General features: G+C 43.4%; 1 pseudogene; it reads left to right on the top strand.

Annotated features, from left to right (window-relative positions):
* Positions 1 to 20,963: 20,963 nt before the first annotated feature.
* Positions 20,964 to 21,558, top strand: LOC123742550 (ecto-ADP-ribosyltransferase 5-like; annotated as a pseudogene).
* The last annotated feature ends 3,294 nt before the right edge of the window (positions 21,559 to 24,852 follow it).

The following is a 24,852-nucleotide window of genomic DNA, read 5'->3' as shown; positions in this document are numbered from 1 at the left end:
ATTCCCAAGGTTTGTAAGACAATGGGATAATAATTAGGCAAAGACTCAGCATCTGCAAAAGGTCTGTACAGTTTATTCAGAGAACGTTCTGACCAACATTAACAAAGAAGTTATTTTTATCCTCTCTCTCCGCTTACGCACACACCTCCACACAAACAGTAGATAACCTACGCACATACATACACACAAACAGTAGGTGAATAGTATCCCTCCCCGAACTTCCCACCACTGTTAATCACTATCCAGCGCTGCCTGTTCCTTTCCCCCGAGATTAGGGGAACCCTGAAGGCTACTCCCGGTCTCTTCACACACACACACACACACACACACACACACACACACACACACACACACACACACACACACACACACACACACACACACACACACACACACACACACACACACACTTCTCTCCCTTCCGGGTCTCTACTAGACCTTATGGGACTAATGTTCAGTACTTTAATTATTCATTACCCATGCTACATAACTACTAATTAATAACGGATTCTTTATTCATTTACCTTTATTAGATAATTCTCTTATCAATTCCACGTAACCCATAGGAGAGCACAGTCCACGTAAATTTCCTACAGAGAAATGTGAAGGCGAACCAGAACTGAGATTCTGGTGCCACAGGAATCCTGAAAAACGCATTAGTCAAATCAATCAGAGAACCACTCTGCTGTGGGTGGTACCACCCCCAACAGAGTAGTAACACTTGGAACCACAGGGGCATGGGCAAAAACTGCATAGTTCACAGGCCTTAAGTCCTGGACAAATCTCCAATCACCTGAAGGTTTTCTAACAGGCAAGATAGGGGTGTTACAGGGTGATTCTGGACAGGGAATTAAATCCCCATTAGCTAACAAGGATGCATGAACAGGAGTAATACCTGCTATTGCCTCCCTACTGAGTGGATACTGTGCTCTAGATGGGCGCCTGGTATCTTTAGGAGTGACTACCTTTGGCTCAGCTCCCAAAATCATACTTGTCCCTTGCCCATAGGCATTCAGGGACCCTCTCTCAGGAGGGATGAGTCTTCACTCAACAACATGATATTGGTAGAAAAAAGAAACCTGATCAACACCTTGCACACCCCTCTCAGTTGGCGTTTCCCAACTGAGTGGGCAACAACTTGTCAGTGTGTTCGGTGAATAAGTTGACCCATCAGGGCGCATCTCCCAGTCAATAGCATCAACCAAGCATTTCATCCACATTCCAGTATCCGCCCATTGTACTCTGTCTGATTTTGCCAGGGACACATGCGGTGCGCTATCCTCAAACAGGTAGAGCTCTTTCTGTGCAGGCGTTAGATTAACCCCTAAAGCACAGAGATCACTGCTACAGTATAAACCCTCACACTGCACTGACTCATCCTGTAATGTAGCACACAGCCATTGTTTCTCATAATGGAGATCTCTTGTCAATGGTGAAAAATGGGAGGTGCAATGTAAGCCTGCTTCAGACATGAATCTGCCCTTGTGGCCCCAATGGGTTTTGGCCATTGAGAAAACACGAGCAATATTGGGCACCTCATTATCAATGTCACATGAATAGTACCAGTCACGAAACTCAGACATTAACATCAATTGCTCCCTCTCTTCCTCCTCCTCCTCCTCATGAATAACGGTTAAACCGGTTTGGCCACATGTTATGTGGATGCCCAGTTTATCAGATTGACAGGACAGTGGTCAGAGTAGAGAAATTGATGTTGACACTTCTCCTAACAAAAGGAGACAGGCAGAGACATTGTTACCTGATCTCTGAATGGGAGGCCTGAAGCCCCAACAGTTTTAACTGTTTCACTAGACATGGGAGGCTTTGTCGTAGCCTTGCAATTAATGACAGACATAGCAGCCCCAGTATCAACAATAAATATTATTGACTCAACATTGAGTCAAGCCTCCACAGTTGGCTCTACATTTGGAAGGGTGTGACAATTTAAAAACAATTGCTGTGGTTACTCTGATGATTCTAACACAACTGCCCCTGTTTCCTCGTCATGTCAATACTCTTCTCGGTCCGCCCCTGCCTTTGTTCTTGTAACAGCCGTCGTCGCAATGAGACCAAGGTGCAGCGGAGGATGTGTTCATCATTAGGATTTAATGGACTGAATGAACACAATACAAAAAGAAACCAAAAACGACCAGAAACAGTTCTGTCAGGAATACACACTAAACAGAAAACAATCACCCACAAACCCCAAAGGAAAAACAGGCTGCCTATGTATGACTCTCAATCAGCAACAACGATCTACAGCTGTTCTTGATTGAGAGCCATACACGGCCGAAACAAATTAAACCACCAACATAGAAAATGAACATAGAACGCCCACCCATGTCACACCATGGCCTAACTAAAAACAGAGGAAAAAACCCTCTCTATGGCCAGGGCGTTACAGTTCTTCTGTGGATTCGTTGGCTCGGAGCAGTCAGCAGCAAAATGACCCGGCTTCCCACAGTTGTAGCACTTGCGCATACCACCCCCTTGTCCTGTCCCTGCTGGGGCTGCTCCCTGGTAAAACATAATCTGGGCAGCCTGTAGTTTCTGTGTCTTCACTTTTTCTTCCTTCATCTTTTCTTCTTTCTGAGTACTTTGTGGTCTCTCGGCATGCTTGCAGTGCTGTACTACCGTTGCTAATGGCTCAGTCTCCCAACTGATGCAGGTAGTCCTCACAGCTTTCTCCAGGTCAGGTGTCAGACCCCTCACCAGAGCATCTTTCAGCAGATCCCCATATGCATGTTTGTTTGGTCTGGTACCTCTGTGTAGCCTGAAACAGGTCTCAAGTCTCTTTCTGTAAGCCTCCAGGCCCTCATCTTTCTACATAATGCATTCTCTGATGGCAGTCCAGTCAGTCTTAGTTGGATACATCTCAACAATCCTGGCCAGCAGCGTTGTTAACTGGTCATGATATGCACCATTCTCAGCCCACAAGTAGTTGTAATCAAACTGTCCCTGTACATCCGCCCACCTGAGTCCCAGTTTATTTTTACAGATATGGGCTATCTCAGCAGCAGATGGTTTGTACTGACCCACCAACACCCTCATCTCTGCTGAATATTTCACAGCGTCCTTACTTGGGTCTGGTAGCTCTTCAACAATGTCTTTGATTTCATCATGTCTCCTTGTCCTCTGGACACAATGGGGTTCCAGGCTGGCAGCGGCATTGGCATTGTCAGGTTGAGACTGAGGGTTGGGACAGGCCATCAGAGGGTATTGTTGATACATGTCTGATGCTGGGTTGCATGGGGAGGGGGTAGAGACAGGCCTTCTCCTTCCTGGCCCGTAGACGGTCCTTCAGCGAGGGAGTCATCAGGGATGCCCCTCCGTCCTCACTTTCCTCGCTGGAGCTGGGTGGAGGAGCCTTGAGAAAAGGATTTTTGGTCTTCTTTCCTTTCTGGCGTGCTCCCCCCACCGCGCCTCCAGTGGGACTGGCCGGGGTCACTCCAGACCCTGTCAGGACTTCAGCCAGGCTCCGTGCCAGATGATCAATCACTGTGGTGTTGGGAGAGACAGGGGGTGGGGCTGCAGATTGTTGTGGTCTGGCATCCAACGGATAAGCTGTTTCATCTTTCTGCTTCTTTTCTTCTTCCTCAGTCTGAACTACCATGTTCTGAAAGGGTTTTCCCCGAAATGGGTCCTGTCTTATCTTTCGTTTGTCAGCTTACCTTTCCCATTTCCTGAATTTCACCCAGTACATTTTATTCTTTTTCCCTAGTTTACCTTCCTTCTCTACCAATTTCTGTCTTATCTCGTCTAACAGCATCACACTTTGTGTCCCTGTCAAAGGAAATCCACCCTCTCTATGCCATAGAGGTACCTGTGGGTGGTACCGGCTCCAACAGAGTAGTAACATTGGGAACCACAGGGGCATGGGCAAAAACTGCATAGTTCACAGGCCTTAAGTTCTGGACAAATCTCCAATCACCTGAAGGTTTTCTAACAGGTAAGATAGGGGTGTTACAGGGTGATTCTGGTCAGGGAATTAAAGCCCCATTAGCTAACAGGGATGCATGAACAGGAGTAATACCACATTTCACACAGGATTTCAAACCCTGTCTATATGAAGAGGGAAACCCATAACATTATCAAAATATCACCTAGTGGTCCCAAAACAAAACACTCACACAGAGTAACCCAGGACATACCTAGCTAGCACATTAAAATTAATTGGACTTCACCACTTCTGATGGTCACTTAGAGACTGTTCAGAATGAGGTCCTTCTTTCAATAGGGCTTCACCAAGTACCATGTTTCACACAGAACCCACAGTAACCCTGGCCCCTCACCCCTACAGACCGCACCAATCCCCACTGTGATCAATTCAGTGTCAGGACAACCTGTAAGTCTCCCGCAACCGACCTGTGGCAGAGTATCTTTGAGTCTACAAACTCTCAGATTACTCTCCTCTTACTCAGCCCTGTTTACGCCTCCAAGTTGCCCCCCCTCACACAGGACTACACACTCAGAGCCCACGTAACAGAGGCTTATGTTAAAAACTCAACTTGAAGTGTGGTTTGCTAACCTCTTTATTTATTTTTTTCTATGTTCGGGATGTGGTATCCACTCAGCTCACTGCCTCTCAGATCTTAGGTTGGTCCATCTGCTCCATTCCCGAAGTGTGTTCTCCCTGAGATCCCAAATTTGAGGGATCCCTTGTGCACGATTTACCCAGGTCGTCAGGAGCGGTCACCAAGTGAAAATTCACATCCCCATCCACCCCCTAGTCTACATAACAAACCACAGACATTTGGAACGGGTCACAAGGTGAAACTTGATAAATGAGAAAGGAGTATCCCGCAGCCAGATAGCATTTGCTATAAATTCTGTTCTTATCGTTCAGTTTGGCCCCTAAGACGAGGCTCCGATCTCATTCTTGGTACTTCATAACACAACAACAATCAATTGTCAACTCCAGATACTCCCATCTCAAGTAAAGCCCCTTCTTCACCACACCCACACACCTGGACAAGCTCAATGAGGGGAGTGAGCCTCTAGGTCATACACTATCCCAGGATAGGTGCAACATCAGAGATGACATACAGTTCCAGTCACTACCCCACACATCTTGTCTCAAACCATATGTCCCCCAAGGCCAAAGGAGGGAGTGACTGGTGCACAGACATTGTGGAGACAAGTAATTGGTTCTCCATTAATCAAGCCATCCTTTCACATGGCTTAGAATAGGTAAAGGCACACTCACATATAAAGACAATGTACTCTCTTGTCCTCTTCTCTTTCTGATATTCTGCATAGCACCAGGGACATGTAAAAGACAAGACTGACTTCTCCCCTCTCTGGGCCCCAGGTGACTGAGCCCCAGCTGAGGGAGGAAGTGCAACTGCCAACACCAGAGTCTGAAGGGATACATTCTAATAACAAGCATATTGTATAAGCATATTATGCAGATAAGACATCTTAATTATCTATGTTACCTAACTGATTCTTCCGCCACATATGCCACAAAATGTTCAAATAAAACCTGTTACTGAGAAATAGCTAGAACTCATCCAGTGACGTCACTACCAGTCACACAACCTGAGAGACTGTGACCATGACAACTGACCAACCGGTGTAGTGGTTGACTCTGAGTCGAGGGGAGGGTCAGAAAGACATAACGGGGGAGAGTAAACTCTTTCTCAGCAGCATCACCTTTAGTTGAAAATGAGCCTGTGGTGAATCAACGTCGAGCTGTGTACATTCTCATGTATGCGTGAGCCTGTGCGTTTGAATGCATGTGTGTGCGTGCGTGCGTGTGATTGTTGGTGCATGTGCATTAGAAGAGGCAGGTGGGAGGAGCTATAGTAAGACGGCTCATTGTAATAGCTGGAATGGAATTTGTGCAACGGTAAACACATAAAATATATGGAAACCACGATTGCCTCCATTCCATGAATTCCATTCCAACCATTACAATGAGCCCGTCCTCCACTGATGTGCAGCCATGAAGGTCTGTATGACTTTGTGCGTGTATGTGGTGCTTAGTGTGGGAACATGGTTTGTAGTCATGTCTGCTTGTAAAGTCAGATCTCTGATCAGGCTTAAGTAGATCTTATCAGACAGTCTGCAAACACAAGTCCTAAAGATGAACAATACAAAACTGCCTCTGTTGCAGTAGTGACCTGTCATTCATAATTGGCGTATTCTTTGCATGTTATTTTGGCATACATTCGTGTTGCATATCAGTATGGAAACAATGTAAAAAAAATAAAAAATCAATGCGTTAGTAAAGCTGTGTACAAGTATGGTTTCTTGAGTAAGGCAGCTCCAAAATGTAGGTGTTTCAGCATAGCTCAGAGCTTTCTGTGGTAGTGGGGCAGCTAGCGAAATTAACTGTTTCACTGCCAGACAAGGCTCTGCTGATAGCCAGGTGTAGCAGTGGTAAGGTGTCGGGACTGCTGTTGGGACTCTGCTATTGGGACAGCTTTATGTAGGCCCTAACAATTCGTGGGCGCCATTTGTCACCGTTATAGTCCAATGAATGTATTGTTTAGTGTTGTGAAGTGTTTTGTATTGGCTTCGCTGGAATTTGAATTAGATTTTTCCCCACCAAGATTTACATTGCAAAATCACCACTGATGTTGACTATGACGTTACTTTAGCTAATATGATGACAACGATGTAGGCTGTTTATAGCGGATATGATATGGTTTGGCTTGGAAAGGTTTTTTCGGCTTGTCACATACAGCTGATGTGATGTGCATTGAAGTACGCAAGCGAAGGGAAACCGTTGGAGAAGTACAGCGCATAGTTGCGAGAAGGAATACAAAATGGCTGCTATGAAAGTGAACTGTGTTTACACGTGATCAGGGATGTATTCATTCTGCCGATTCTGTTGAAAACATTTCTTAAACGGAATCAAATGGAAGAAATTGTAACGGCCGTCGTCGGAAGAAGACCAAGGTGCAGCGGAGTTAGTGTTCATCATGAGAATTTAATACAAACAGAGTGAACACTATACAAAAAACAAGAAAACTGACAGCCAAACAGTCCTGTCAGGTGCAAAACACTAACAGAAACAATTACCCACAAAAACCCAAAGGAAAAACATGCTCCTTATGTGTGACTCCCAATCAGCAACAACGAGCTTCAGCTGTGCCTGATTGGGAGCCACACACGGCCCAAAACAAAAAAATACAAACACATAGAAAAAGGAACATAGAACGCCCACCCAATGTAACACCCTGGCCTAACCAAAATAAAGAACAAAAACCCCTCTCTATGGCCAGGGCGTTACAGAAATGGGGATAAACATGCCTGAATTTGTCCAATAGAAACTCTTGTTTGCAACTCTTGGACTAATAATTACACCCTAGATAAGCTAGATGCAGGCAAGAGTGTGCAAGACGGTATTGAATGTGTCTGTCACCTCAAAATGTTCTCTCGACCTGCGTGCACCTACGTTGTACATTTTCATTCATGGACTAGGTCGTAACAACATCATGATGAGTAAAGGGACATTTTGAGTATTGTGTAGTAGCCTAAACCTATCGCTGTTACGTTGAACTGGGTGAATGGAATATGAAGGACAGTCATCCAACATGCTGTAATAGAAAAAGGCCATGCTCATGAAAAAGATAATCGTCCTCCCTCATCTTAAACGGCAGCGACCGCCACTGGTGGAGAGGAATAATAACCAAACAAAACATCCCTAACCAATAACATACACTGCTCCAGAGAAATCACATACTGATATGACACAGTCTATGTGCGGTTTACTGTAACATACAGTTGAGTTGCTCACAGTAGACAGACAGGCCTATGATCCCAGCCAGTAAAACATAACTTGTATGGTTTTCACAGCAACAGGAAGTACACAGTGAGCAGTTACATAGGACAAAATTAACAGTGAAATAACTTTCAGCAGTTAGTATACATCCTAAAATACACCTTAAGAGCCTCCAACATTTCAGAACATTTAACCTGGGACACATAGTATGTAGCATTTCATGTATCAATTTCCACATATAAATCATTTTAATGATTGCATTTGACGTACGACGCCTCCTGGCGGCCATGTTGGAAGACCACCACATTAATTCTAGAAGCAGAGACTTAATGTATAGTAGACCTGTATAGATGGAGGAGAGGATTGTGGATATCTACATCAGTGCAGAGACCCTGTGAGACGGTGAGACCAGCACCAAGAGAGAAGAGACAGCAGACACTGCTCCTAATAATGGACCAGGAGACCAGCATTCAGGTAACACACACACACAAAACATAACAGTATATTGTATGTGTCCACAGAGCCTGATAGCTCATTGAAGAGACCCCTCCTAGTTGCTGCAGTGTGTCTGGGGCTGCTGTGTGTTCTCCTACTGTCTGGGATCATAGGCCTGTCCGTCTACTGTGAGTTTCTGTCCACGTTTATTGCTTATCACCTAGTTGTAATAAGTGCTGGTTACTAGACCTATTTACCTGTTTTTTTACATAGTAAGTATGTGTTCATATTTTGTAGATAACAGAAACATCAAAGATTCTGAGGATAAAATGAACAACTTGTTCCAGAGATTCTCCCTCTATAAAATCAACACAACTGAAGAGAGAGACCAGCTACAAACCAGCTACAACAACCTGACTAAAGAGAAAGGCCATATTCAGGCAAAGATTTTTGTGAGATATAAACTGTGATTAATTAGAAGTAAAATCAACAGTAATTACACACACACAGAGAGAGAGAGAGAGAGAGAGAGAGAGAGAGAGAGACACAGAGAGACAGAGAGACAGAGAGACAGAGAGACACAGAGAGAGAGAGAGACACAGAGAGAGAGAGAGACACAGAGAGAGAGAGAGACACAGAGAGAGAGAGAGACACAGAGAGGGAGAGAGAGAAAGAGACAGAGAGACACACAGAAAGAGACACACAGAGAGGATTGGTCTGACTGACTCTGTTACTGAGGAGACCTGGAAGTGGGTGAATGGCACGTCACTGACCACAGGGTGAGAGATTTTACCTTGTGATATGGAGATAAAAAAAAGAAAGATGTATTGCTTCCATTCATGTTCATATAAATGTATGTTTCAACTCATGGATGTCATTCCATAAGAACTATAGATGTATCATAGAAATCAAGTAATATATTTAGATTAAAATGTTATTATAGCCTTCCCCGTAGCTCAGTTGGTAGAGCATGGTGTTTGCAACGCCAGGGTTGTGGGTTCGATTCCCACGGGGGGCCAAGTACAAAAAGAAGAAAAAAAAAATTTGTATGAAAATGAAATGTATGCATTCACTACTGTAAGTCGCTCTGGATAAGAGTGTCTGCTAAATGACTAAAATGTAAAATGTAAAATGATATAATAAATATCATTGTAAGTAAGCCATTCTTGATAATGTTATGCTCATCTTACAGAGTGTGTGTCACGTCCTGACCATAGTAAGAGGTTATTTTCTATGGTAGAGTAGGTCAGGGCGTGACAGGGGGTGTTTTGGGTGGTTTTCTATGTTTTCTATGTTTAAGTTCTAGTTTTTCTATTTCTATGTTTTTTTGGGGGGGGGGGGGTGGGGTTGATCTCCAATTGGAGGCAGCTGGTCCTCGTTGTCTCTAATTGGAGATCATATTTAAGTAGGGGTTTTTCTTCCTGGGTTTTTGTGGGTTATTATATTTTGAGTAGTGTGTTTCTCTCTGCGTCATGGTTTGTTGTTTTGTCGATTCAGTTATTTATTGATTGCAAAGTTTCATGGATTTAATAAAATGTGGAACTACAACCACGCTGCACTTTGGTCTGTTCCTTTCAACAGCCGTGACAGTGTCTTTAAAGCTGACAAAAACATTGGACTATGTGTATAATTGAGGAGGATGTTTGTACCACAGTGTCTGACTGTCTGGTTCTCTGTGATGTTTAGGTACTGGGGGGCAGGACAGCCTGATGATAGTAGGCAGGAGGACTGTGCTGAGATATACTATGGACAAGATGACCCTGTACAGACATGGAATGATGACAAATGTGGCACAAATCGCACCTGGATCTGTGAGTTAGTTGTTTAATAATAACCTAGTGTATTTCTCTCTCTCTCTCTCTCTCTCATATACATATATATATATATATAATATATATATATATATATATATATATATGATGGTTGGATACAGTACTGAATGGTTTAGTGGTGATTCCACCTGGTGGTTAAATTGAGAGATGAACACACCAAAGAGGAGAAAAAGTTGTATTACAGAGTTGCCTAAGGGCTCTTTTTCAATTAGACCTTATTCAATTCCTCCTCACATCCTCTCTTTGACTCCTTCTCCAAACACATTGGAGAATACAATCCTAGGGGAGGGACTATGGACCTTCTCCTCTAGTAGGGTTGAGAAGGAGGAGAGTAGGGAGGAGGAGAGGAGATGGGAGGAGAGAAATCTTGAGATAGAGCCTTAGTATCAGAGAGACATAGTGGAGGAAGAAGAACATTAAGATAATTGTTATGTATAGATTTAGAGGAGAGTATGTAGACATACTGTACTCTGTAAAATGATTCTTCATTCTTTTTATTAGAAACATGTCATCTGATTTGCCATAGGCTTATGCTTAGTAAAAAAAAAGTGGGTGCAATTATTAACCTATGCTTATCACTTTAATAATAAGAATAACAAAGTCCCAGATTAATAAATAAAGGAACAATGTTCTTTAATTAACAAGATCGACCAGTTTACGGATTGAATGTGATTGGATAGTTAAAACAGTGTGATCTGGACACACACAGAGGGCAGAATAGTTCTAAGAGGAATCACACAAAAACAAAAAATATGCTAATGAAAGGTGATAATGACTCACAACCTTCACTGTTCAAGAGACAACGTGTAGGTTACCAATAGCAACACCAAGCACCATGCACCACTGGACCTGCCTGCTACATACCCACACACTCATGCATGGTGTCTATCTGCTGTTGTGTCTCTTCCTGGAGGTTGCTGTCTGCTCAAACCACTGGTTAAGGTGTGAAGTCCTCCCTAAATATATAACACTGTACGTTCTCAGACACAACAGACTGTTAAACTAAAGCAGCTGTATCACAGGATATACAACATAATATACTGTCTGTTCTACTGTGTGCAGATCCATAAAGTACCACAGTATATTTTAAGGGAGCAAATAGAATGAGCCTTTTATATGGAGCAGTCTGAGGAGATTTATGATAATGTAGACAGGATGAGGTGTGGACAGGATACAGTGAACTGGACCACAGATATACAACCTGAATCACAGAACACTGGTAAGTACACCGTAGTCACAGAGACACACACATGGAAGTCTAAAACAATGGTTATTATCCCTCCATTTGCCACAAAAACGGTTTACCTTAAGATAATGAGGTTGGTCAATGTCCTTACCCCAAGCACAAGTCTTCCAAACTCAGCTGAGTAAAATAAACGATGATTAAGATTTTAAAAACAGAACACAATTTGACTTCCAAATGATGGTGTCTTACTTCACAAGGGAAAGGTTTTGAAACAGGGGATAAAAGTATTTGGTCCCCTGCTGACTTTGTACGTTTGCCCACTGACAAAGAAATTATCAGTCTATAATTTTAATGGTAGGTTTATTTGAACAGAGAGAGACAGAATAACAACAAAAAAATCCAGAAAAACGCATGTCAAAAATGTTATAAATTGATTTGCATTTTAATGAGAGAAATAAGTATTTGACCCCTCTCAATCAGAAAGATTTCTGGCTCCCAGGTGTCTTTTATACAGGTAACGAGCTGAGATTAGGAGCACACTCTTAAAGGGAGTGCTCCTAATCTCAGTTTGTTACCTGTATAAAAGACACCTGTCCACAGAAGCAATCAATCAATCAGATTCCAAACTCTCCACCATGGCCAAAACCAAAGAGCTCTCCAAAGATGTCAGGGACAAGATTGTAGAACTACACAGGGCTGGAATGAGCTACAAGACCATCGCCAAGCAGCTTGGTGAGAAAGTGATAACAGTTGGTGCGATTATTCGCAAATGGAAGAAACACAAAAGAACTGTCAATCTCCCTCGGCCTGGGGCTCCATGCAAGATCTCACCTTGTGGAGTTGCAATGATCATGAGAATGGTGAGGAATCAGCCCAGAACTACACGGGAGGATCTTGTCAATGATCTCAAGGCAGCTGGGACCATAGTCACCAAGAAAACAATTGGTAACTGATAAGAGAATTATCTAATAAGGGTAAATGAATCAATAATCCATCATTAATTAGTAGTTATGGAGCATGGATAATTAATAATTAATGTACTGAACGTTAGTCTCATAAAGGTCTAGTAGAGGCTGGAAAGAGAGAGAAATGTGTGTGTGTATTTAGAGATACCGGGAGGAGCCTTCAAGGTTCTCCTAATCTATGGGGAAAGGAACAGGCAGTGCTGGAACAGTGGTAGCAGGTCAAGGAAGAGATACTGTTCACCTACTGTCTGTGCGTATGTGTGTGCATAGGTTATCTACTTTTGGGTGTGGATGTGTGTGCGTAAGCGGAGAGGGGATAAAATGAACATCTTTGTGTATGTTGGGCAGAACGTTATCTGAATAAACTGTACAAGACCTTTTGCAGAAAGCTGAGTCCTTGCCTAATTATTAACCCAGTGTCTTACAAACCCCGGGGATTAGTCAAGGCTTATTGATTGTTAATTTATAGCATAGGATATAAAATTCCGCTATCAGTAAACACACTACGCCGTGAAGGACTGAAATCCTGCATCGCCCGCAAGGTCCCCCTGCTCAAGAAAGCACATATACATGCCCATCTGAAGTTTGCCAATGAACATCTGAATGATTCAGAGGAAAACTGGGTGAAAGTGTTGTGGTCAGAGGAGACCAAAATAGACCTCTTTGGCATCAACTCAACTCGCCGTGTTTGGAGGAGGAGGAATTCTGCCTATGGCCCCAAGAACAGGTGTAAACATTATGCTTCGGGGATGATTTCTGCTAATGGGACAGGATAACTTCACCGCATCAAAGGGATGATGGACAGGGCCATGTATCGTCAAATCTTGGGTGAAAACCTCCTTCCCTCAGCCAGGGCATTGAAAATGGGTCGTGGATGGGTATTCCAGCATGACAATGACCCAAAACACACGGCCAAGTCAACAAAGGAGTGGCTCAAGAAGAAGCACATTAAGGTCCTGGAGTGGCCTAGCCAGTCTCCAGACCTTAATCCCACAGAAAACCTGTGGAGGGAGATGAAGGTTCGAGTTGCCAAACATCAGCCTCAAAACCTTAATGACTTGGAGAAGATCTGCAAAGAGGAGTGGGACAAAATCCCTCCTGAGATGTGTACAAACCTGGTGGCCAACTACAAGAAACGTCTGACCTCTGTGATTGCCAAAAAGGGTTTTGCCACCAAGTACTAAGTCATGTTTTGCAGAGGGGTCAAATATTTATTTCCCTCATTAAAATGCAAATCATTTTATAACATTTTTGACATGCGTTTTTCTGGATTTTTTTGTTGTTAATCTGTCTCTCACTGTTCAAATAAACCTACGATTAAAATTATAGGCTGATCATTTCTTTGCCAGTGGGAAAACGTTTTTTTTTCTTCGTCTGGTTGCACATTTAACATGCTGATAGAAATTTGGTAAAACAAATGTAAGTTTCCCTGCATTAAAGTCCCCGCCTACAAGGAGCGCTGCCTCTGGGTGAGCGTTTTCATGTTTGCTTATGGCGGAATGCAGCTCATTCAATGCTGTTTTAGGGCCAGCCTCTGACTGTGGTGGTATGTAAACAGCTATGAAAAATACAGATGAAAACTCTCTAGGTAGGTAGTGTGGTCTACATTTTATCATGAGATACTCTACCTCAAGTGAGCAACAGCACGAGACTTCCTTAGATATCGTGCACCAGCTGTTATTTACAAAAATACATAGTCCGCCACCCCTGTTCCATCCTGCCGGTGCAGCGTATGTTGATAGTGTTGTCGTTCAGCCACGTCGCCGTGAAGCATAAGTGAAGCATAAGATATTACAGTTTTGAATGTCCCGTTGGTAGTTAAATCTTCCACGTAGGTCATTTATTTTATTGTCCAAAGATTGCACATTTGCTAGCAGAATGGAAGGATGTAGGGGTTTATTAGATCACCTACGAATTCTCAGAAGGCAGCCTTCCCTCCTGTCCCTTTTTCCCCGCCACCTCTTCATGCAAATCACGGAGATCTGGGCCTGTTCCCGAGAAAACAGTGTATCGTTTACGTCGGCTTTGTCAGAAAAATAGAATTCTGCCAGTCCGTGGTGAGTAATCGCAGTCCTGATGTCCAGAAGTTATTTTTGGTCATAAGAGACGGTAGTGGCAACATTATGTACAAAATAAGTAAAAAAATAATGTCTGCATTTGTTGTCATGTGCACTGCAACTTTTGTTAAAACTAGCATTGAGCATTATTACATCTCATGTCCTATTTATCCACTACCTGTACATCTGCTATAAAGATATTAATGTCAGCTCAATTGAGGAAATGTTGTTTGTTGTCAGGTATAATTAGAAGTGGCTACAAAGATATTTAGATTTAAACAAAGATTAAAAGTTTTCAAAATATTTGTAGAAATAAATGACATTAATGGCTTCGAAATAAACTTGATGCAGAGAGGGATGGAGGGAGATCAGTAGCAGGGTTAGTAGTTTCCTGCATCTGTGAGGTCAGAGCTCAGTACAGCTCAATCTATAAACCACAACGAGGAGAGAGCTGTCTCGTTCCAGGCCAACTATATTGCAGTTGAGTTGCAACCAGCAGTCAATGGGCATCAGATTGCTATACCAAATTATGTGATTACCTGATATGTTAAACACCTATCCAGGAGTTGTGAGTTCTGTCAGTTGTTTGCAATGTAGTCAGCCTGGATCATGGCCAATGTTATGACAGGGGTGGGAGGAGAGAGGGGGCAGGGCTCAGTTATCAAAAATCCTTTCAGCAGCCATGTATTCACTAACAGAGACGATAGAAGTCACAGGGAGGCAGTGAACAATCATACAACCTACTGCCTATCCACTTTGACACTAAACTGTTGCCTGGACAATGGGGGGGGGGGTACTAAGCTAACATAATGCAGTCGTTTTAAGATGGTCATACCATGGATCGTTTAGCTATTTGATTAGGAATTTTAGGACCCCTTTAGGTATGAAAAAAATATAAAGAAATATATTGATAAAATATTGAATTTGGCCTTTACTACTGTAGTCCACAGAAACACATTGAATAACACATTCATAAATGGCAAAAAAGACAGTAAAAACGAAATCTAAAGGAATAAGGTTTTGAAGTGTCTGTCCTACATCTAGGAGATATACGAAAGCTCAGGAAAAACCCCCAACATTTAAGATGTTTTATTTTATTGTATTTTATTCAATACAGGATACATGATTCTGCCGCAAAATTGAAAAATAAAACATGCTACTGAGAAATGTCTGGAACTCATCCAGTGACACAACTTGAGAGGCGGTTATTGGAATGTTTCATTCCATTTGGATCAGTTGTGGGTCTGCTCTGACAGATTCTAGAAAGGCACAGCAGCAGGCCAGTCTGGCTGTATTTTTACTGCTGATACTGATGCGCTGTCTCTTGCTGATCATCATCATTCTCCCAAGTTGTTACATATAGTGTGGCCACATAAGTCTCCTGTAGGCTACCTGCAAATGTTCATCCACTCCCCTCTATTGTAATTCAAGCATCCAAACTGCGCACTGTCCATTCCATAACACCAAAAAATTTAAAGATATTGGGAGATTGTCAAGCCAAGATGTTAATGTTGAGTAGGGAGGGTTATATATAACGCAAACCATGGTGATAAGCACCCAAAGTCAGTAATCGGTATGCAGTTCTGCGTTGCTTATTGGTTGGTTGAAAATGTGTTGCATATATCTTATATAATAAAAAATATAGCACCAAAATGTTGAAACTCTTATATCCCTCTAGCTCATCATTATCTGAAGCCGGCTCTGATCATAGTGTAATAAAACAGGCAGAGAGAGTTGGCTCATCTGTTGTGGTCGGCAAACCCTTAACCTTCTGGCCGTTAGCCCTGCGTGGCATCCACTGTGGTAAAGTCGATATCCACGTTTATAAACACAGGGATGCTACAGGTATTATTTATGGTGGTAACAAACAAATGTTGGGACATTTTATAGTGGGAAGGGTCTGCACATTTTTGGACAGTACAACGGGAGGGTTATGTGAAAATATTTTTTACTTTGCAGAGGGGGATGAATCTTTATGACACCTCAAGTTAGCAAGACAGTACAAACAGATCTGGGACTCAGGTTAGGAAAGATCTAAACAGCTTTCAGAGGTCATGAGTGAAGTCACCCTGATGACTGACTGATGACTGGTATCATTCCATATCACAGGAGGTTTGTGGCACCTTAGTTGGGGAGAACGGGCTCGTGGTAATGACTGGAGCGGAATCAGGGGAATCAATTTAAATACATCAAACACATGGTTTCCAGGTGTTTGTCATTCCATTTTCTCTGTTCCAGACATTATTATGAGCCGTTCTCCCTTCAACAGCCTCCACTGTTTCACATTTACCAAATGTGATATATTTTATGAAATATTTTAATTGAGAATTAAGATTTTCTATTTTATTCTATTGAAATTATGATAATTGGTTCTGCCACAACATTTTTAAATCTAACCTTTTGCTGAGAAATAGGTAGAACTCATCCAGTGACGTCATTACCAGTCACACAACCTCAGAGACAGTGACCTTGACAACTGACTGACCACATATTGCAGTGTTTGACTTGGGGTCGAGGGGAGCGTCAGAAAGGGGGAACGTTAACTCTTACTCAGCAGCATCACTTTTAGTTTCAAATGGCCCTGTGGTGAACCAAAGTAGAGCTGTGTACACCCTCATGCAAGTGTACATGTGCAGACATGAAGATCTGCATGACTTTGTGCACGTATTATCTTGGTGCTTCAGTGTGTGAACAGGATTTGCAGTTATGTCTGCTTGTAAAGTCAGAAATCTGTAGATCTTAGCAGACAGTCTGCAAAACACAAGTCCTGAAGCTGAACAATAGAGGAACATCTGCATACAGTCTACCCGCACCCACATATCCTCTTTGTCTCTGTCTGAATTTTGCAGCTCCTCAGTTTCCTGTGGTTGAGGCCTCTTCCCATCCTTCTTCTTCATCTTCCTTGTCTCAGTGTTACCATAGCTCTGAGTGGAGGAGTCACCAGCTCATACTGACTAGGCTCATTCACAACATCTTAAGATATGGGGAAAGCGTGCAAAGTCGTAATTATTTTTTGCTGTCGTGGCGGCAGCATTGGCGTTGACCCTGGGTCTTTACTTTGGACTGGTGAGATCATTTTTATTTTATCCATATGCAACTGTCATTGTCGTATGCCCCTAAAGATTAAGGATTCCAGAATAGTGGAACATTGTTTACTGCATCATATAGTTTATTCTTAATTAATTGATATGTAAATCTTCATAGTTTGATCATCTATATCGACATCAGACATGAGTTTAAATACTTGTTGTTTTCTTGAGTCTACCTGAAGTACAAGATGTGTCACGTTCGTCATACTGATTGGACCAAAACGCAGCGGGAATGTGTATGCTCATCTTCTTTATTATGAAAAAAACCAAAACAAACACTTAATACAAAACAACTATGAAAAACAGTCCTGTGAGGCACACAGCTACACACGGAACAACTACCCACAAATCCCATAGACAAAACACCCCTATTAAATAGGACCTTCAATTAGAGGCAACGAGAAACAGCTGCCTCCAATTGAAGGTCAAACCAATAAACTAAGCATAGAAATAGACTAACTAGAACGAACATAGAAATACACTAACATAGAACATTAACCCCCCAAAAAAAAGAAAACCACTAAACACCCCCTGCCCCGCCCTGACCAAACTACAATAACCAACAACCCCTTTTACTGGTCAGGACGTGACAAGATGGGACATTTCTATTGGTTTATTAAGCCAGGCAAGCTCAAAATGACACGGATAAAGCATTTGTACTTCTTTTTTTAACTGTATTTTAAACCCAGGTCTGATTGACATTATGACCAAAATCCCAAGTTCCTGTTGAGTATATCTGATATGAGAAAATATACATTAAGGGGTCATTCCATGAATAGAGGACCTTTTGGGTAATTCAATGAAAAATGACTATTTATTTAACCTTTTTTTAACATTCTGTCATGAAGAACACATGTTTAACTTCAATAAAAAATAAATGTTTTCCCCATCTCCAGAGGTTAATGTAAGAAAAAAATTGTATAAAAGATGACAATTAAAAGTAACAGGGTGGACAATCTTAAAATCAGCCATAACTCCACTTGTGACAGGGGGAATGGAAGCTTGTGTGTGAAAGAGAATATGAATTAAAAAAATATGATCTGTTTAGTTAGAGTGTAGCTGTATGTGATTAAACTGTTAAATGTAGTGTTTTATCAAACTTTACACACAATGTTACAAGGACATAAAAGGCACTTTGTTTATAGAACATCCCAAATTGTAACGGCTGTCTATGGAAGAAGTGGACCAAAATGTGGCGGAGTTAGGGTTCGTCATATTTAATTTACGAACACTATGCATTTCACAAAAACTGACAGCCAACACAGCCCTGTCAGGTACTACCACAATGACAAGAACAATTACCCACACCACACAAAGGAAACGTAGGCAACTTATGTGTGACTCCCAATCAACCACAACCCTCTACAGCTGTGCCTGATTGGAAGTCACACAGCCAAAATCAATGAAACAATAAAACACTCACTCCCTTCTGCCACGTCCTGACCCAACTACACCCTCTACTGGTCAGGACGTGACAGTACCCCCCTCAAGGTGCAGACCCCGGGATGCACCTAAAAAAGGAAAACACAAGAAAATCCAACAAAAAGGAACACCTAAACAATAAGGGAGGGAAGGGAGGGTGGCTGCCGTCACCGACGGCACTGTGCTACACCCTCCCTCCCCAACCCACCTATCCTGGAGGTGGCTCAGGTGCAGGCCGTTTCGGGGCAGTCGGGGCGGCTCTGGCGGCTCGTGGCGGCTCGGGGCGGCTCGGGGCGGCTCGGGGCGGTTCAGGGCAGTCTGGCCACTCCGGCGGTTCAGGGCAGTCTGGCCACTCCGGCGGTTCAGGGCAGTCTGGCCACTCCGGCGGTTCAGGGCAGTCTGGCCACTCCGGCGGTTCAGGGCAGTCTGGCCACTCCGGCGGTTCAGGGCAGTCTGGCCACTCCGGCGGTTCAGGGCAGTCTGGCCACTCCGGCGGTTCAGGGCAGTCTGGCCACTCTGGCGGTTCAGGGCAGTCTGGCCACTCCGGCGGTTCTGACGAATGTTGACTGGCGGGCAGCTCTGTTGACTGTTGACTGGCGGGCAGCTCTGGTGGTTCCGGCTCAGGATTCACCAGGCTGGGGAGACCTAACGGAGACCTGGCTCTGGGCGCAGGCCCTGGACTCACCAGTCTGGGAAGACCCGCTGGATGCCTGGTTTGAGGAGGTGGCACAGGAGAGACCAGGGTGGAGAGACCCACTGGAGGACTGGTCCGTGGAGGAGACACGGGTTTGACCAGGATAGGGAGACCCACTGGAGTACTGGTCCGTGGAGGAGACACGGGCTTGACCAGGATAGGGAGACCCACTGGAGGACTGGTCCGTGGAGGAGGCACGGGCTTGACCAGGATAGGGAGACCCACTGGAGGACTGGTCCGTGGAGGAGACACGGGCTTGACCAGGATAGGGAGACCCACTGGAGTACTGGTCCGTGGAGGAGACACGGGCTTGACCAGGATAGGAAGACATGCAGGAGGCTTGGTTCTGGGCGTAGGCACAGGACGTGCAGGGCTGGGAAGACATGCAGGAGGCCTGTTTCTGGGCGCAGGCACAGTCTTTACCAGACAACCAGCACGCACCTCAGGACGAGTATGGAGAGCTGCCTCAGGTGACATCATTCCCACGACACGCTCATTAGGGCGAATGCCGTACTTTATGCACCACACTAGCAGCTCTCTCATCTCTCTCTCTCCTAATTTCCCCATTAACCCCGTCACAGTCTCTGTCTCATATCCCTCGCTCACCTCCAATGTCATCCCGACTGGCTCTGGTTCCGACCTCAGCTCCACCGACTGTCCCGTGTGCCCCCCCCCAAAAAAATCTTGGGGCTGCCTCTCGCGCTCGTTGCGCTCTCTCTCCTCGTAATAGCGCCTCTCCGCTCTCGCCGCTTCAATCTCCCACTGCGGGAGGCGATAATCCCCAGCCTGAGTCCATGGTCCCTCTCCGTCCAGGATCTGTTCCCAAGTCCATTGGTCCATAACGCTGTACTCCTGCTGCTCCTTCCTCTTCCGCCGCTTGGTCCTGGTTTGGTGGGTAATTCTGTAACGGCTGTCTATGGAAGAAGTGGACCAAAATGCAGCGGAGTTAGGGTTCGTCATATTTAATTTACGAACACTATGCATGTCACAAAAACAACAAAAACAACAAAAACAACAAAAACTGACAGCCAACACAGCCCTGTCAGGTACTACCACAATGACAAGAACAATTACCCACACCACTCAAAGGAAACGTAGGCAACTTATGTGTGACTCCCAATCAACCACAACCCTCTACAGCTGTACCTGATTGGAAGTCACATGGCCAAAATCAATGAAACAATAAAACACTCACTCCCTTCTGCCACGTCCTGACCCAACTACACCCTCTACTGGTCAGGACGTGACACAAATCTAATGCACAAAGGAGTTAGCAGATATTATTCTCAACGGGAGAAAAAGCGAACTGGTACGTCTTGTGAAGTAATGTATTGAAACTAAATGTTACTTTTACAGAAGCCTTTCTCACTGGAAATGGCCCCTACATCTATTGATGATCAATACGTTGGCTGCAGTTACTACATGCACAATGAGGTGAACACAGTCTACCTCCCACGTGAGAAGAATACCAATTCAGACTTCAATAACGCCTGGAACGAACCATGAGAAAATGCCAAACCATCTATCCATGGTCTGCAAAAAGAACATTCCATGGCTATATATGTGTACACAAATGCTGAGCCCGAGATCTACCCGGACTTCAACAGACAAGTTAGAGATGGTAGATCTAATTATGGGACAACGTTCCAGCACCATTCCCTGCACTTCTATCTAACTGAGGCCATTCAAATGCTCAAACAAAGTCAAACAACATGTAGGACCACCTATCGTAGAACCAAAGTAGATTATGATCAGAACGTTGTCAACAAAACTCAGTTTCGGCACCTTCGCCTCGAGCACTCTAGAGAAGAAAAACATAACTAGATCATTTGGAACGAAGTCCTGCTTTGAGATCTCCACACGTTTTGGAGCTGACATATCATATTACTCTCGGTATCCTGAAGAGAGAGAAGTCTTAATTCCTCCCGATGAGGTATTCACAGTGACCAGAGATCAACAAGTCACCAGAGAATAACCTGTGGTGTGAGGTCATCTACACACTAGTGAGCACTGATGATCAGAGTGACTTGAATTGTAAGTTGCAAAATCAAACCTGAGAAGCAGCTTTTCTGCATTCAACCGCACATCAGGAAAAGGCTACATAACTCTCTATATTATGTTGAAAATTACTGTATATCACTGATCATTTCCCCACCAATGTACAAATAAGTCATCTGAAACAAAGGTCACTTTACTTCTTTCAGTTGTAATCATCCTGTTAAAATTGTTTAACCCACATTGCTTGCCAAGATTAAGATCAAGGCTATTTTTCTTCATATTGAATAGTAATTTGTTGACATTGAATCAAATTGTAATTTGTGATTTGTTGACATTTGTTAGCATGTGCACTGTTTGTTTATATTCACCACTGTGTTGCTGATTCCCTCCATCCCATCAATATTGTGTTTATATTCACCATTATGTTACTGATTCCCCCGCATCAACAAACAAATAGAAGTAATTCAATACAAATGGTCCTTTTCTCTTATTTGTTGACATTTAATGTAATGGTATTTTTGTTATTTGTTGACATTTGTTAACATCCATCTTTCTATTGTAATGATCTTGTTTAACCTGTAATGATTACTGTTGTCCTCTTGACATTGTATGGTCATTTGTTGATTTCTGATGTGTTATCACGTGCACTGGACCTGGTGTTGAAACCAATAAAGAAAAGCATTAAGCATTATAATGACATCTCCTGTCCTCTTTATCCACTGTTTGAATAAACCTACAGAGGATACTATTATATCTCATTGAAAGCAACTTCACTGCAGAAGCTGCACCAAAGCCTAAATCTTTTCAATAAAATTCAGGCCAAAGGGAAACAGGTAGGCAGGCTAAACAGAGAGAGAAGAGGAAACTGGCTGTCAGGAGGGAGGTAGGGAAGGAGGGAGGTAGAGCAGTTGTATGGTTAGTAGTTTCCTGTGTCTGTGAGGTCAGAGCTCAGTACTGCTCAATATATCAACTACAACGAGGAGAGAGCGGTCTCATTCCAGGCCTACTATATTGTTGTCAGGCTTTCCCAAAGCAACCAGTGGGCATCAGATTGCTATATCGAATGGTGTGGTTAACTGATATGTTTAACTCCTATTAAGGAGTTGTGAAATCTGGAAGGCGACTTTAATGTAGTCAGCCTGGCCAACGTCATGATTGGGGTTGGATGAGAGATGGGGAGGGACTTTGTTATGAAGGAAGCGTTCAGCAGCCAACGTGTTGACTAGCGGAGACAGAGGACATTGGGTAGAAGTGAACTGTTCTAACATCTACTGTCTATCCACAGGTTAACTGTCCTAACATCTAATGTCTATCCACAGGTTAACTGTCCTAACATCTACTATCTATCTATGTCATAACATCTACTGTCTATCCACAGGTTAATTGTCCTAACATTTACTGTCTATATACAGGTTACTTTAACACTAACTGTTGCTTTGACACTTCGATAACAATTTACATTTTCTATTTTATTGTATTGTATTCAATATGGGATACTTGATTCTGCCACCAGTGTTACTGAGAAATGGCTGGAACTCATCCAGTGACAACATGAGAGACGGGGACCATGACAACTGACTGACCACACACTGCAGAGGTTAACTTTGGGTCGAGGGTAGCTTCAAAGACATAAAGGGGGAGAGTTAACTCTTTGTCAGCAGCATAACTTTTAGTTTCAAATGGCCCTGTGGGGAACCAAAGTAGAGCTGTGTACATCCTCATACATGTGTACATTTGCAGACATGAAGATCTGCATATCTTGGTGCTTCAGTGTGGGAACATGGTTTGTGGTTATGTCTGCTTGTAAAGAAATCTGACCAGGTATAAGTAGATCTTGGCAGACCGTCTGCAAAAAACGTCCTGAAGCTGAACATTACAAAACTACCTCTATCATGCTCCAGTCTGGTAAATTCAACTATCATATCATTATAGTCTGATAAGATGTTACAACAACAGTGGTGATATCAGATATAGTGCAACATTCTCATAGTGCAAAAAGCATGACAAATACTGTAAACATTGTAATCTCTGTGTGATTTCATTTGGTAACACTTTTTTTGTATACTCCATCTTTAGATGCTCTATCACTGGCCCTTAAAATTAGGGCCAAATTAGAGCCGGGTCGAATGACATTTTGAAATTGGAACCGGGTCGTGGGAAACCCGGTCCAGTGCAGCCCAGTTTAACAACTGGTGCCATCTCTATTAGAATTTGGGCTGGTGACACTGTTACTATGCAACCACCAGCTGATCACTGCTGAATGCTGAGACCACATTTAGCTAGCTCGTCTGGGCATGTTGCTGTTAGCCTGGACATGGACAAGCAACACTGCTGCAGTCAGACATGACACGAATTACCACCATAGCTGGATCATTCATTTAATTAGCTAACAGGAATTTTTGCTGGCCATGTCATATTGAAAGCTGGCTAGCTACATACAACATATATTCACCAATATGTTACTGATTCCCTCCACCCTATCAATATTGTTTTTATATTCACCATTATGTTACTGATTCCCTCCACCCCATCAATATTGTGTTTATATTCACCATTATGTTACTTATTCCCTCCACCCCATCAATATTGTGTTTATATTCACCATTATGTTACTGATTCCCTCCACCCCATCATTATTGATGGTTCGGAAAATCTGACCACGACTCCATTTTGTTGCTCCCAGCCTATAGACAGAAACTAAAACAGGAAACGCCCGTGCTCAGGTCTGTTCAAAGCTGGTCCGACCAATCCAATTCCACACTTCAAGATTGCTTCGATCACGTGGACTGGGATATGTTCCGGATAGCGTCGAACAACAACATTGATGAATACGCTGATTCGGTGAGCGAGTTTATTAGCAAGTGCATCGGTGATGTACAGCGACTATTAAAACATTCCCCAACCAGAAACCGTGGATTGATGGCAGCATTCGCGCAACACTGAAAGCGCGAACAGCTGCTTTTAATCAGGGCAAGGTGACCGGAAATATGACCGAATAGAAACATTGTAGCTATTCCCGTCGCAAGGCAATCAAACAAGCTAAGCTTGTTTTAGTTTCTGGTATAGAGACAAAGTAGAGTCACAATTCAAAAGCTCAGACACGAGAGGTATGTGGCAGGGTCTACAGTCAATCACGGACTACAAAAAGAAAGCCAGCCCCATCGCGGACCATGATGTCTTGGCACGATGACAAACTCCACCCTACCTGACACGCTAGACCCACTCCAATTTACTTACCGCCCCAATAGGTCAACAGACGATGCAATCGCAACCACACTGCACACTGCCCTAACCCATCTGGACAAGAGGAATACCTATGTAAGAATGCTGTTCATCGACTAAAGCTCAGCATTTAACACCATAGTACACTACAAACTCGTCATTAAGCTTGAGACCCTGGGTCTCGACCCTGCCCTGTGCAACTGGGTCCTGGACTTCCTGC

The sequence above is a fragment of the Salmo salar genome, chromosome 04 (assembly GCF_965601325.2).
Source record: "Salmo salar chromosome 04, fSalSal1, whole genome shotgun sequence".
Taxonomy (NCBI): Eukaryota; Metazoa; Chordata; class Actinopteri; order Salmoniformes; family Salmonidae; genus Salmo; species Salmo salar.
Note: the sequence above shows the minus strand (reverse complement) of the source record. Positions and strands in the feature narration are given on the sequence as shown.